Here is a 14,468-nt window from a genome sequence, read left to right on the forward strand (position 1 = left end):
GTGATTTTGTTTGCACTTCGCGTGGTATAATGATAAATTTAAAATTTTCCTTTTTTTAAATTAAATGGAGATAGAGTATTCCACTAATTATGAGGACTATTTTTCTATATTGTACCATTTGTTAGTAAAATGGTATTGAAGGAAATTACTTATTTGACAAATTTCATTTGTTAGAGAAATGCACTCTACATTTCCAATGATTTTTATTTCATATATACAGCAACTTCACTACTTATAAATCAAGAAGAAATGAGATGGGAAACAAAAAAAAAAAAAACGGAGGAGAAAGGAAAAGCAGGTTACTCCTCTTAAAAGATAATGATGGATGCAACAATTACCATGCAAAAGACAACACACCTAAAGTCAATAAAATATGAAAAAGTATAAAGAAGAAGAAGAAGAAGAAACACAAAAAACTAACCAGAAACCTCAAACAAAGATCAAAAGCACAACATTTTCAACAAACTCAATGAAAGAACATTTGATATTGTAATTTAAGTATTTGTAGTTGGAGAAAAATGTGCGGCAACTGAACGTGTCCAATATAGAGGGAGCTTTTAAAAGACACCTTCATTGGGAAGGAAATGTAACTGCTGCAGGAAGATGCAAAAGTCAGGTTATATCGTTTAAGATTTTAAAGTGACGTTCCAGTTCCTTTTTTGATGTTTAGTGATATTCGGCTTAATGTAGGTATATTTTGATGTATATTGCCTCACATTATGCTCATGTCTCATAGATTTCGGATGTATAATATAATGATATGCTAATTTGGGGTATTTCTATGTGTAGGAATCATTCCGACGCCATTTGGGATGAAAGTACGCGAATTGGAGCGAAAATGGGAAGAAAAGGAGAAATGGCTCAGTTGAGCACCACAGGCAGCATGGGGCGCTACCTGTGGCGTACAAAACAGAATGAAGAAAGGTTGAGCGCGAGGGCCAGCGCCCCACGCTGCCCTAGACGCTCAAAATGTGAACATGTCTTATTTTGACTAGGACTCGATTATTTAGACCCCAAGACGCCCCAACTCATATCAAAGCCAACCTAAACCTACTTTGAGGGGGGGAAGTGACTTTGAGAGAAGAACAAAAGTACGAAACACTCAGGAGCACGGATTTGATCAATTCTTCCATTCTTCTTCTAGTATTCATTGATTTTATGTTTGAAAATATTATTTTTGATGATTGTATGAACATGAGTGGCTAAGAACCCTATTATTCTGGGGTCATGGTTGCTACATGAATGTTGACGTTTGAAGTTTAAATTAACGAGTTTGATTTTATCATATTGGATTGTTTATTTAATTCTGTCCTTAATTATTTTGCTGAGTAGCTAACAGTGAAATACCATTTATGAATCTAGAGTTGAACTCGAAAGTGGGAATTCTAGATTGCATATATAATTAAATATGGCAAGTTCTTGAACCCGGGCATCGGGAACGAATTCGCAATTAGGATAGAAATTTACCTAATTGCCTTGCTTGGTTGAAATACAGGAAGTGTAAATGCATTCTTGTTAATCTTAATTCCATAGAAATATAGGCATTAAGTTAGCTTGGATAGACGAGTAAGAACTCGACAGATTCTTATGAGTAATATCAACCTGTCAATCAACAATCCAGATAATCAATTAGTCATTTTAAGCTAAGAACGCAACATGATTGTTAGCTAGCCTATGACCCTGGAATATCCTCTCCTACTGATTGTTAACCAAAATTGCTTAAGTATTATGGTTGATTTCTAGTTATTTTATTGCGTGATAGTTTCTTAGGTAGTAAATTAGACACTTATACACTTTGTGAGAAATCTCTTGAATCGATAAGTTGTTTGAGTTTGAATCAGTCAAAAGTTAATCATAAGTCTTCGTATGAATGATACTCTACTCATTACTCTATTACTTGACGATCATGTATACTTGCGTGAATGTGTTTGGTCGCAACAAGTTTTTGGCGCCGTTGCCGGGGACTTAGAAATTAGCTACTTAACTGAGTTAAGCTTTTATTAGTTATTTGTTAAAGTTTTAATTTTCAGTTTATCTTGTTTGTGTTAACGCATGCTCTTCTCTTGAATGCGGAGGAGTAAAAGCGCAAACAACCTCCTTCCTCTTGATCCTGAAATTGAATGATCACTTCATAGAGTAAGGAGGGAAGTCGAAGCTAGAACTAGAGTAGAAAGAGAGTTGGACATCGTAGTTCAACCATAACCAATAGAGATGGCAAGTAATGAATAGCGTCTAGAGATAGAAGCTGCAAGGCCTAATCTTGCTAATATGACTCAGGCTATTGTGAAGCTTGGTATCACAAGTCACGTTGAACTCAAACAGTGCATGATACAGCTGATTCAGTCTATACGGCAATATGTGGGTCTATATCATGAAGATCCGGAGAGGCACATTCAGAACTTCCTAGAAATTACGGGCACTTACAATTATCCGAACATTTCCAAGGACTATGTCAGGCTGAATGTGATGACCCAATATGTCATCTTTAAATTTAATATTTATTTCTATCTTCTGAGACCTCAAATAGTACCATTCAACTTTCCTCGACTTGCGTGCATTTTTTGAAAATTTTTTATGTGAAAAATTGATTAAAATTTGAGATAGTGCTTTAAAACTCACTTAAGTTGACTATGGTAAATATTTTGGGCAAATAGACCCGGATCAGTATTTTGACGGTTCATGTAGTTCCGTATCGTGATTTGGGACTTGGGCGTATGCCCGGAATCGAATTCGGAGGTCCCTAGCTCGAATTATCGCCATTTAACGGAAACTAGAAATCTAAAGGCTAAATACTTTCAAAGTTTGACCACAAATTGACTTTTCTTGATATCGGGCTCGAATTTTGATTTCGAAAGTTGAAATAGTTCTGTTATGTCATTTATGACTTGTGCGCCAAATTTGAAGTCATTTCGGATTTGTTTAATATGATTCGGCACGGGTTTTGTAAAGTAAAAATTTCATAAACTCATAATTCCAAATCGAGGTATGAATCATAATTTTGATGTTGGTTGACGTGATTCGACACTCCGAGTAAGTCTGTATTATGTTACAGGACTTTTTGGTATATTTGGACGGGGTCCCGAGTACCCCGAGTGCGATTCAGATTGAAATCGAATCAAATTTAGGACTTAAGCAAATTTTGGAATTTTGTTGCTTCTGGTGTGTTCGCTTCTGCGAAGCTTTGGCCGCAGAAGTGGCTCCGCGGAAGTATGAAGTCCATCGCAGAAGCGGAAGCAGAGGAGTTGGGCAAGAAGCTACAGAAGCAGAAAACTGGACGCTTTTGCGAGTCCGCAGAAGCAGACATTTCATTCACAAAAGCGGAAGGCAGCACAGATGCGCATTTGGCATCGCAAAAGCGACGCCGCAGATGCTGCCATTTCGTCGCAGAAGCGAAAATTGACAGAAACATAAGGGATCGAAAATCAGTCATTTCGCCATTTTTGTTTGAGTTTTAAAACCTCAGTGTTTGGGCGATTTGAAGGCGTTGTTCACGACTTCGGACTGGGTAAGTGTTCCTTATCATATATTGATGATATTTCACAAATCCATGTCGATATTCATCATTTATTTCTGATTTAGATGGAAAAAATCGGAATTTTTGTAAAACTTTCCAAAAACAAAAATTTAGGATTTGAAAGACAATACGATGTCGGAATTCGATAATTTTAGTATGGTTGAACTCGTATCGGAACGGGTATCCGGATTTCGTGATTTTTCGTCGAGTTTCGAAAAGTGAGCCCCACATTGACTTTTCTAAAAATGACTTAAATTAAGTCTCTTTTGAATTGTGAATAATTTCTAAAGCTTAAATTGAATTGTTGGTAAATAAATTGCTAGGTTTGATTGGTTTGGAGGATAATTCAAAAGGAAAAGTCGTGGTCGAGTGATCTCTTGAATTGCGAAACAAGGTAAGTGTCGTGATTAATCTTGACTTGAGGGAATAGAATCCTTGAATTATTTGTTACGTGAATTTCATGTGTAACGACATATAGGTGAGGTGACGAGTGCCTATACGTCGTCAAATTGATTATTTGCATATTTGTCTGAAAATCATAAATTATTTTAAATCATGAATTAATTAGTATATTAATTATTTCTCTCATATTCCTTGTCCAATATTATGTTTTGAATTCATGCTATAATTGTTACCTGCTTATTTGTTTTATGTGTCTTAATTTCTACTTGACATTTAGTGTCACGACCCAAAATCCAACTAGTTATGATGGCACCTAACCCAACCTGCTAGGTAAGCCAACTTTCAATTATCCAATTCCAATAACAATTATTAAAGCAATTTAAGTAAATAAAGATCTTAATTTTACACATTCCCCAAGAACTGATAGTACAAATCATGAACTTCTAAGAATAAAATATACAATGCTGGTATGAAGTAAATACATCATCTGTTTGAAAAGTACATAAACATAGTTTTATAAATCTAAGGCTACCATGAACAAGAGGCAGCTACAACCGGAGTGCAGGTACATCTTCAGATCCAGCTCCCAACGAACACAGCAACATCAGCAGCCAACATCTGCACGCAAGGTATAGAAGTGTAGTATGAGTATAACCGACCCCATGTACTCAATAAGTAACAAACCTAACCTTAGGTTGGAAGTAGTGACGAGCTTGTACCAAGGTCGGGTCCAAAACCAATAGTCCACAACAGTCCATAACAACGTAAAGCAAGTAATACAAGAAGTAACTCAGAGATAAAATGCACAGCAAAATCATGATTTCTGAAAATAGTTCTGCCTTTCAAGTATATCAGTGAAAACCAAATCATTTACCGGAATTGCCAAAAATATGAATAAGTTTGAAAATAATAATTTTCCCAAGATCCTTTCAATAATAAATAAGATGTTTCATTTCCTTTCCATATAGCAAGTGTGAAATACCTTTCTATGCTCACATATCAATGTGTGTAAAAGTCATGAATGACGTGATACCGTACAGCATGAGGAAAATGCGTCTCTATGCATGTATGTCATGTGTGCATGCCAATGCCATGTATCTCAGAGATGAATCATGTACTCACACTCTCAGAGTACTCAATCTCATTGCTTCTCACTTTTCACTCATCATGCTCAACCACTCGGTACTGTATATGGCCCATACGGTCCAGGAAATTCATCTCGGAACATATACAACACTGACTATAAGTCACCCAGTACCAAGGAAAAAAGGCAATTCAACCCTGTGGAGAAATCCATCTCCAGGTAGTAAGTACTTCGGACAAATCCATGTTGAGGGAAATCGATCCCTCAATAGTATCATCCACGCTCACTGGGGTGTACAGACTCCGGAGGGGCTCCTTCAGCCCAAGCGCTATAAACCGCACAAACAACTCACGTCCTGCACGGACAACTCACGTGCTATATAAAGCCTATAAGACCTGCGGCAGGAGGGCAGCCCCGATCCACATAATAATAATAATAATAATAATAATAATAATAATAATAATAATAATAATAATAATAATAATAATAATAATAATAATAATAATAATAATAATAATAATAATAATAATAATAATAATAATAATAATAATAATAATAATAATAATAATAACAATAATAATAATAATAATAATATTTAAATGATTTAGAAGAACTTCTTGATAAAAAGTTATCCGGTTTGAATATCAAACCTATTGATTTATCAAAAGATTTTGCTGATAAATTAGATACTACTTTTGATTACAAAAATGAAGTTTGGTCAGAGTTTAATAAACTTAGAGGTTATCCCAAAAAGAATAGTAGGCATGCTGATAAACCCAGAATGCAAACTTATTATTACGATCATCCTACTCCTCAAGATGTCTTAATAGAGGAACGTGATTGGAATCAGACTAATACGTCTTATAGTGGTTCCGAAATTTATGAGTAGAATCTTGATGGATTGACTGATAGACAATTAACTATTCGTGTGCATAGAATGCTTATGTATGCAACTATCTGTAAGAGTATGAAAAATACAGATAGAACTATTTGCAAAATGATTGTTGCAAGTTTTACTGGCCAACTTCGTGGCTGGTGGGATAATTATTTGACTGTTGATGAAAAGTTAATGGTTATTAATGCTATAGCCACTGACGAAGGAGTTGATAACTTAGGCATGGCTCTTGTGAAAAATAGAGAAGATGTTATTTATACCCTTGTTCTTATAATATTAGAACACTTCAATGGTAGATTTACCAATCATCATAAGACAGTTCGTACTCTACTTAATGGTCTTAGATGTAGGACCTTAGGTGAATTCAGATGGTATAAAGACACCTTTATGAGTAGAGTTATGGAGTTACCAGAAAATAAGTACGACCATTAGAAAGCTAAGTTTATAGATGGCCTTCCCTCCTTATTTGCTGAAAGAGTTAGAAAGACTCTAAGAGGTAGCTTTGGTGAAATTCTGTACAAAGATTATACCTATGGTAAGTTGATAGGAATTTGCACATAGGAAGGTTAAACCTGTGCAATGAGTTAAAATTATCTAGACAGCTTAAGATGGATAAGCTTAAGGAAAGAAACCAATTAGGAGACTTTTGCACTCAGTTCGGTTTACCCGAGACTTCTACTCATAAGAAGAAGAAACACAAGTATCATAGATACCCTAACCGAGACAGTCCTTATAAGAGAAAGAGATCTAGATATAGATCTAAAGAAGAGCGTGATGCTAAAAAAGCCCATCGCAAGTCCACTAGATTTACAAAAAATAGGTCTAACCGTGATCTTGCTGATATTAAGTGTTATAAATGTGGAAAGTTTGGCCATATAGCTCCAAATTGTAAGCTTCAAAAGCTGAAAACCTTAGAACAAGACAATGAGTTACGTGATAAGGTTTATGGTTTATTATACACTTCTGGATCAGAATCTGATTATTATTATTCTGAGTCAGAATCTGAAGCTGAAATATATTTACTTGATTTATCTGATAGTGATAAAAATATTGATAATACTTGTGCAGCTTGCAAAGGTAATACGTGTACCTGTGATGATGATGAATTTTATAAATTGCAATCTCAGTTCTAATATTTGAACATAAAAACTATTACATCTGATAATGTAATAGAACTTTTAAAAGAAGTTACTGATGATAAACTTCGTGAAAAAATTATAAATTTGGCTGCAAGTACTAGTTCAAGTTCTTCAAAACCTTTTGAAAACTCAAAAAAAAGAATTTGAATATTCTACTCCTTATTCTTTAATAGAGGTTAATAACCGTCTTTTAAATAAAAATACTACTCCAGCAAGAGATTCTTCTTTCGATGATTTAAAGGTTGAAGTTGAAAACTTGAAACGAGAGATCAAATCTCTTAAACAAAATCAAATGATTTGTGATCATAGGATTACTCAGATTGAGAAAATCAATTCTCCAGCTGAGAAATCTGATGACAAAAACAAAGGTATTTCTGAAAATGATATTTCTTCTGAAAAACCTATGATTCTCAACATGATATGTTTTTGGGAATGATGCAAATTGTTACTGCTCATAGATGGTATATTAAATGTACTATTCTAATTGATAATAGTTTTTCTATCACAAATATTGCTATGATTGATAGTGGAGCTGATGTTAGCTGCATTCAAGAAGGTTTAGTACCTACTAAATATTTTCAAAAAACTACTCATATGGTAAAGTCTGCATCAGGACATGCTTTAGATATAGAGTATAAAATACCTAATACTGGTATTTTTCAGAATAAAGTCTGCATTCCTCACTTCTTTTTCTTAGTAAAAAATCAGTTATATCCTCCGATTATACTTGGAACATCGTTTATTAACGCTATTTATCCTTTCACTAGCATAGACTCAAAAGGTTTTTCTGCTACTTATAAGGATAAAGAGATAAGTTATACTTTTGTTACAGATCCTGTAACTAGAGATATAAATGCCTTAATTGATATGAAGCAAAGACATATTGATTCGTTACAATTGGAATTGTTTAGTATGAATATATTCGATACTTTGAATTCCACTAAAGTGCAGGAAAAGATTAAATAAATTTCAGAAAATATTGCTATTGATATTTGTGCTGAGCATCCCAGTGCTTTTTGGAATAGAAAAAAGCATATTGTCACTCTGTTATATGAAGATAATTTCTCTGAGAATGATATTCCTACTAAATCTCGACCTTGTCAGATGAACGCTGAACTGGTAGAATTCTGCAAGAAAGAGATTGATAATTTGTTACAAAAGGGTTTGATAAAACCCTCAAAATCTCCTTGGTCTTGCACAGCTTTTTATGTTAATAATGCTGTTGAAAAGGAACGCGGTATTCCTAGATTGGTTATTAATTATAAACCTTTAAGTAAGTTTTTAAAGTGGATAAGATATCCAATTCCCAATAAAAAGGATTTATTGTCAAGATTATATGATGCCAATATATTTTCAAATTTTGATTTAAAATCTGGATATTGGCATATTCAAATATTTAAAGAGCATACTTATAGAACTGCTTTTAATGTTCCATTTGGGCAATATGAATGGAATGTTATGCCTTTTGGTTTAAAGAATGCCCCTTCTGAATTTCAAAAAAATCATGAATGATATATTCAATCCTTATCTTGATTTTATCATTGTTTATATTGATGATATTTTGATATTCTCAAAAATATTTGAAATGCATATTAAGCATTTAGATATTTTTAAAAGAATTGTTATACAAAATGGTTTGGTTATTTCAAAATAAAAAATTAGTTTATTCCAAACTAATATTCGATTTTTAGGACATTATATTTGTCAAGAAAAAATTACTTCGATTCAAAGATCTATTGATTTTACTTCAAAATTTCCCGATGTTATTACTGATAGAACTCAATTACAAAGATTTTTGGAAAGTTTAAACTATATATCACCTTTTTATAAAGATTTGTCTCGTGATTTAGCCCCCATATATGATAGGCTAAAACAAAATTATAAAAACCCTTGGACTGATAGTCATACTATTTTGGTTAAAAATATTAAGCAACGTGTTAAATCTTTACCTTGTTTGGCCCTTGCTAATACTGCATGGCAAAAGATTATCGAGACTCATGCGTCCAATATTAGTTACAGAGGGATTTTGAAACAGATAAATCCTAATAATAATCATGAATATTTGATTAGATTTTACTCTGGAAAATGGTCTGAAGCCCAGAGAAAATACGCTACTGTGGCTCATGAAATGTTAACCATAGTTAAGTGTGTTTTAAAATTCCAAGATGATTTATACAATCAAAAGTTTTTGATAAACACTGACGCACAATCTGTTAAATATATGTTTAACAAAGATTTTAAATATGATGCCTCAAAAATGATATTTGCAAGATGACAGGCTCAATTGGCCCCTTTTGATTTTGAAATTCAATACAAAAAAGGGAATTGATAATTCTCTGCCGGATTTCTTCGTGAATATTTGTAGGATGGAACCCCCATGGGGTGGAGGTAGAGGTAGAGGATGGGGAAGATCATCCCCACATTCCAAAGGGAGAACATCCCCTTCAGGATCGTCATACGGATCCACATCAAACTCCCCAGTTATACAAATGGGAAGAAAAAGTTTGACTAATGAGAAAATATCTCTCAGAGGCGAGTCCTCGATGATAGGACCATCCATTCACCTGGAAGATATTCCAGAAAATAGTCTGTTATACGCACACTATTATTATTATTAGGAGAGAAGGCCGTGCGGATTACCGCCCGCCACTTTATCCTGTTAAAATGGTATCAGAGCCTAGAAACTTTCATGGTATATATGAGATAGATATGAAATATTTGACATAGATATGATTTTGTTTCTATGAATTTGGGAGCCTAGGAACTTTCATGGTATAATTATGTGCATGTTAGGATGGTTCAAATTGCTTTTAAGCCATTAACAATTAAAGGGTTACCAGAGACGTTTTTGGCTTCTCTTAGAGATGCTAGAAATCTGAATTTTAGACAGTCTCTGATGGGTTCTATTGAATCTACTGTGGCCTACGGTCTAGTATATTTTAATACTCAACCCAATCTTCAATTATCTCTATCTGATGTTTAATATACTTGATGCCTTGACATTAAATGTGAAAACGCATGGTTAAAATTATGCACCTGGTTCTGAACTTATATGTTTATCATATAGAATTTATTTCAAATTGCTATTTACGTTAAACCCTAGATGTAAATTATATGATACATCTGATCAGACTATATTAGTGGAAACGAATTTTGCAAAGTCTAAGGTTACCACTAGGAGACCTATTAAGTGGGAAGAAATTAATTTCCCAACTACTTGGACTTTGGATACGGTTATATCCCCGTCATGACCCAAAACTAACCCCCTGTCGTGATGGCACCTATCGTGGAACTAGGAAAGCCGACTCATTTCCAAAACAAAATGATATTTTCATTTCAAAGATAATTTCAAGGTAAAAACCTCCATATAAAGAGTTCAAATCAAAGAAAAACAGAAGTGCAGAAAAGAAAAGCCCGACATCGGGGTGTCACTAGTCATGAGCAGCTACTATAATCTGTCTAACAATATCAAGGCTAACTTAGCCTGAAAAATAGCTAAATACAACTAAAGGAAGATAAGAGGGAGAAGAGCAGGGGCTGCGATTGCCAAATAGCTACCTTACTATCTCCAAGAAAACCTGTAACCAGAACATTCAATAATCGCTACCGTGTCCAGCTACACCTGAATCTGCACACAAGGTGCAGGGAGTAATGTGAGTACGCCAACTCAGTAAGTAACAACAATAAATAAAGACTGAACAGTAGTGACGAGCAATAAAGTATATAACGTTCATATCATGAAATCTCAGTAAAGTACAACATGCTTTAAAATCAGTGTTTGAATCGAATCGTCTCGTTTAAACCGGGTTCCAGTAAAAATTATTTAAAAATATTTTTCCAACAGTTTTTCTCAAACAAGGCTCAATGCAAAGGTGAGTAAAAATGATGAAATCATAAACAGCCGCTCGGGCATACCTCACAATCACTCTTGCCACTCGGGCATACCTCACAATCACTCTTGCCACTCGGGCATACCTCACAATCACTCTTGCCTCCCAGTCACTTAGCACTCGGCACTCGGCACTCACACTCAGTAGGTACCTGTGCTCACTGGGGGTGTGTATAGGCTCCGGAGGGGCTCCTTCAGCCCAAGCGCTATAATCTGCATGGACAACTCACGTGCGATAATAATAGAGTATGCTGTAGGCGGGCAGCTCCGATCCACACTCATCCTCACAAATCAGGCCCTCGGCCTCACTCAGTCATAAATATCTCAAGCCACTCGGGCATTTCAGTAAAACAGGGCATTCGGCCCAAAATATTTATATGCATCAAAATAGAGTCATAAAACTGAGTTATGCGGTAAACAAGTATAAACATGACTGAGTATATGTTTTCAATCGAAAACAATGAGAGGATGGTAAGAAACAGCCCCTAAGGGTCCATACAGCATTGGCGCAAGGCCCAAACATGGCATTCAGCCCAATTTATAGAAATTCTTTCTAAAACATATAAGTATCAAATGGTTTCAACAAAGTATGCAACTTTACAGTTGCCATGGGACAGACCAAGTCACAAATCCCCAATAGTGCACGCCCACACGCCCGTCACCTAGCATTTGCGTCACCTCAAAATAATAGAATGATACGAAATTCGGGGTTTCATACCCTCAGGACTAGATTTACAATCGTTACTTACGTCAACAAGATGAACCCAACGTCGAGCAAGCTAATCAATACTCAGGAAATTTCCACTCCGTGCGTATCCACCTCTGAATGCCCTCTTGTCTCCTCAATTCAATGCCAACGATCCGAAACTGAAATTCACCCTTAATGATAATACAATGATCTACTATACTAAGCAACTTCAATCTACAATATCAACATCCATTGGGACCAATTTTAGTAACAAATCCCATAGGTTCATTGTATTCATAAATTTCATCGCCAAGATTACCATTCACCTTCTCTCTTATTTTCTCAAAAGTACTATTCATGCCATGAACTAGAGTTTTATAATCCAATCTTTCAACCATTAAAACTTGTAACAAATGCTTCAAATACTTCTAGCTACTCATAATAAACGAGTTTGAAGCATTGGAATTACTTCTAGTAGATCAATCTTGAAAAATCACAACTTTGGTGATTTTTGTGTTCTTGAGGATTTGATGATGAAATCTTGTATTTGGATGTAAAAATGATGTTAGAACTCATGTATATTGAGTGATAATCAACCCAAAACATCATTAACAACTTACCTTGGTTGATTGGACTTGACTTGAGCTCAAAATCGCCCCTTCACTTCAAGAACCCTAACCCCCAAATACACAAAATACCCTCTTTACCCGACCTTGTATTTATAGGCCCAGATTTCTGGGTTTCGGATGCGGCCCTGGATGCTTCGCATCCCCACTTCACTCCTCTTTGAAGGTCGGATGCGGACCTGGATGCTATGGCAGCACTTCACTGCCAGCCTCTCTTTCGGAGGCGGCCTCGGATGCTTCGCATCCGCAGGCTTCTCCGCCAGCCTTTGATAATTTGGTCACAACATCTTGTAGGAATGTCCAAATGATGAATGGTTTGAAGAGTTAGAAACTAGACTCAAAGATCTTTCATTTGATAGGTAATAAACCATATAACACTTCGTATAATGAGAGTTATGCTCAATGGAATTTAGGTCTTATGCGAACTCACTTGAAACTTTAGTCTTATGAAATTTCCAACTTCCAAACTTCTCATTAACCATCCGAAATCATCCCGAGCCCCTCGAGACCTTAACCAAATATACCAACAAGTCCTAAAATATCATACGAACTTAGTCGCATCCTCAAATCACCTCAAACAACGCTAAAACCATGAATTACACCCCAATTCAAGCCTAATTCCTCTACGGGCTCCCAAATAATATTCCGGACACGCTCCTAAGCCCAAAATACCATATGGAGCTATTGGAATCATAAAAATTCAGATCCAAGGTGATTTACATATAGGTCCATATCTGGTCCACTTTTCTAACTTAAAATTTTCAATCATGAGACTAAGTGTCTCGTTTCACTCCGAGTTCCTTCCGGACTCGAACCAACTAATCCGATATAACATAATATAGTTGAATAACATAAAAAGAAGTAGAAATGGGGAAAACAGGGTTACAACTCTCGAAATGACCGGCCGGGTCGTTACAATCCCCTAGTCAAATTACTGATGTTGTTAGTAATACTGAATATTCTCATATTACTCAAAATCTGGAGGGTAGGATTTGCATTCAGTTTGATGATAATAGTTCCACTTATAATAGGCAGTCATTTTCTAATAATAGACTTTTGACTGCTACTAGTTCTAATAATAATAGACATTCATTTACCAATCGTAGACTGTTACCTGATATTCAACATATTTCTCCTGTTGAACCAGTCTATGGACCAGCTAGAAATCGTGCTGCATCTTTGCATACAATTTCTACTAAAGTGGGTGATAAGCCAGTTGAAAGGGTTAAGATTAACCCCCAGACAAATATTGTTCAGGATAGTGAAAATATTTCTGATAAGGATATTCCTTCTGTATCCGAGATGGATTTTAACCCCAATGATGTTTAATGATCCCACACCAAATAGATTTTAGTCTAGGGTCACAAGCTAGAATTTATATTCAAAAATATTTTTTCAGTGACAAATGAAACCGGTTTAAAACTTGGTTTTTTGATACCTATAGTAAAGATGATTTAAATAATATTTCTCAAGAGTTTTATGAAACTTGTGCTTTACACAATCAAATTATGTATTTTGTTCCTTGGTTTATAACCACATATTTACCTCTTTATATAAAGGTTTTAGAAAGGTCTTTTAAAGATGGGAGTGGCAATATTACCAACGCCATTTACCCTCCTCAAGCACCTTTTGTTTTATCAAATAATACAGGTATTACATTTACTGCATTTCAAAACTTTATTGATGAAGATATTGCTGCAGTCAGCATCGCAGAAATTAATAAACTAATTTCTCAAAATAATTATTTGAGTTTATATGTTAAAGTTTTAGGTGAACAAATCAGTTTTCTTGATAAAAAACTTGATGGTTTAACAGTTTTGATAAAAGATATGAGTACTAACAAGATTTTAACTGATATTGCCTCTACGTCAGGAAGCAAATCAGAACCTCAAATTATTCTTACTCGTGTTCAAAGACCCCCTGAGATTCAGGATCAAGTGGCGGGCGGTAATCCGCATGGCCTTCTCAACTGAGCTAAAACAGAGATCACCGATTGATCGGGAACTGGAATTGTTTCACACCTCTGTTGACTGTTATATGTCCACCGAGGTTTCCACCAGTTAAAGATCTCTATTTTAACACTATTGAGAATTCTTAATCTAGCTAATTCAGCATCCTTATGTTTAATACTGGCGGCAATCCGCACAATCAGTAAGGATATAAGAATCGAAATATACTAGTATTTTTTATATATTTTTATGACTGTATGAAAGGTTAAACCTTTTACTCAA

The 14,468-nt window shown here is 35.1% G+C and overlaps 1 pseudogene; it reads left to right on the forward strand.

Moving 5' to 3' along the window:
• Positions 1–838: 838 nt before the first annotated feature.
• Positions 839–14,210, forward strand: LOC107789969 (uncharacterized; annotated as a pseudogene).
• Positions 14,211–14,468: the final 258 nt, after the last annotated feature.

The sequence above is a fragment of the Nicotiana tabacum genome, chromosome 23 (assembly GCF_000715075.1).
Source record: "Nicotiana tabacum cultivar K326 chromosome 23, ASM71507v2, whole genome shotgun sequence".
Taxonomy (NCBI): domain Eukaryota; kingdom Viridiplantae; phylum Streptophyta; class Magnoliopsida; order Solanales; family Solanaceae; genus Nicotiana; species Nicotiana tabacum.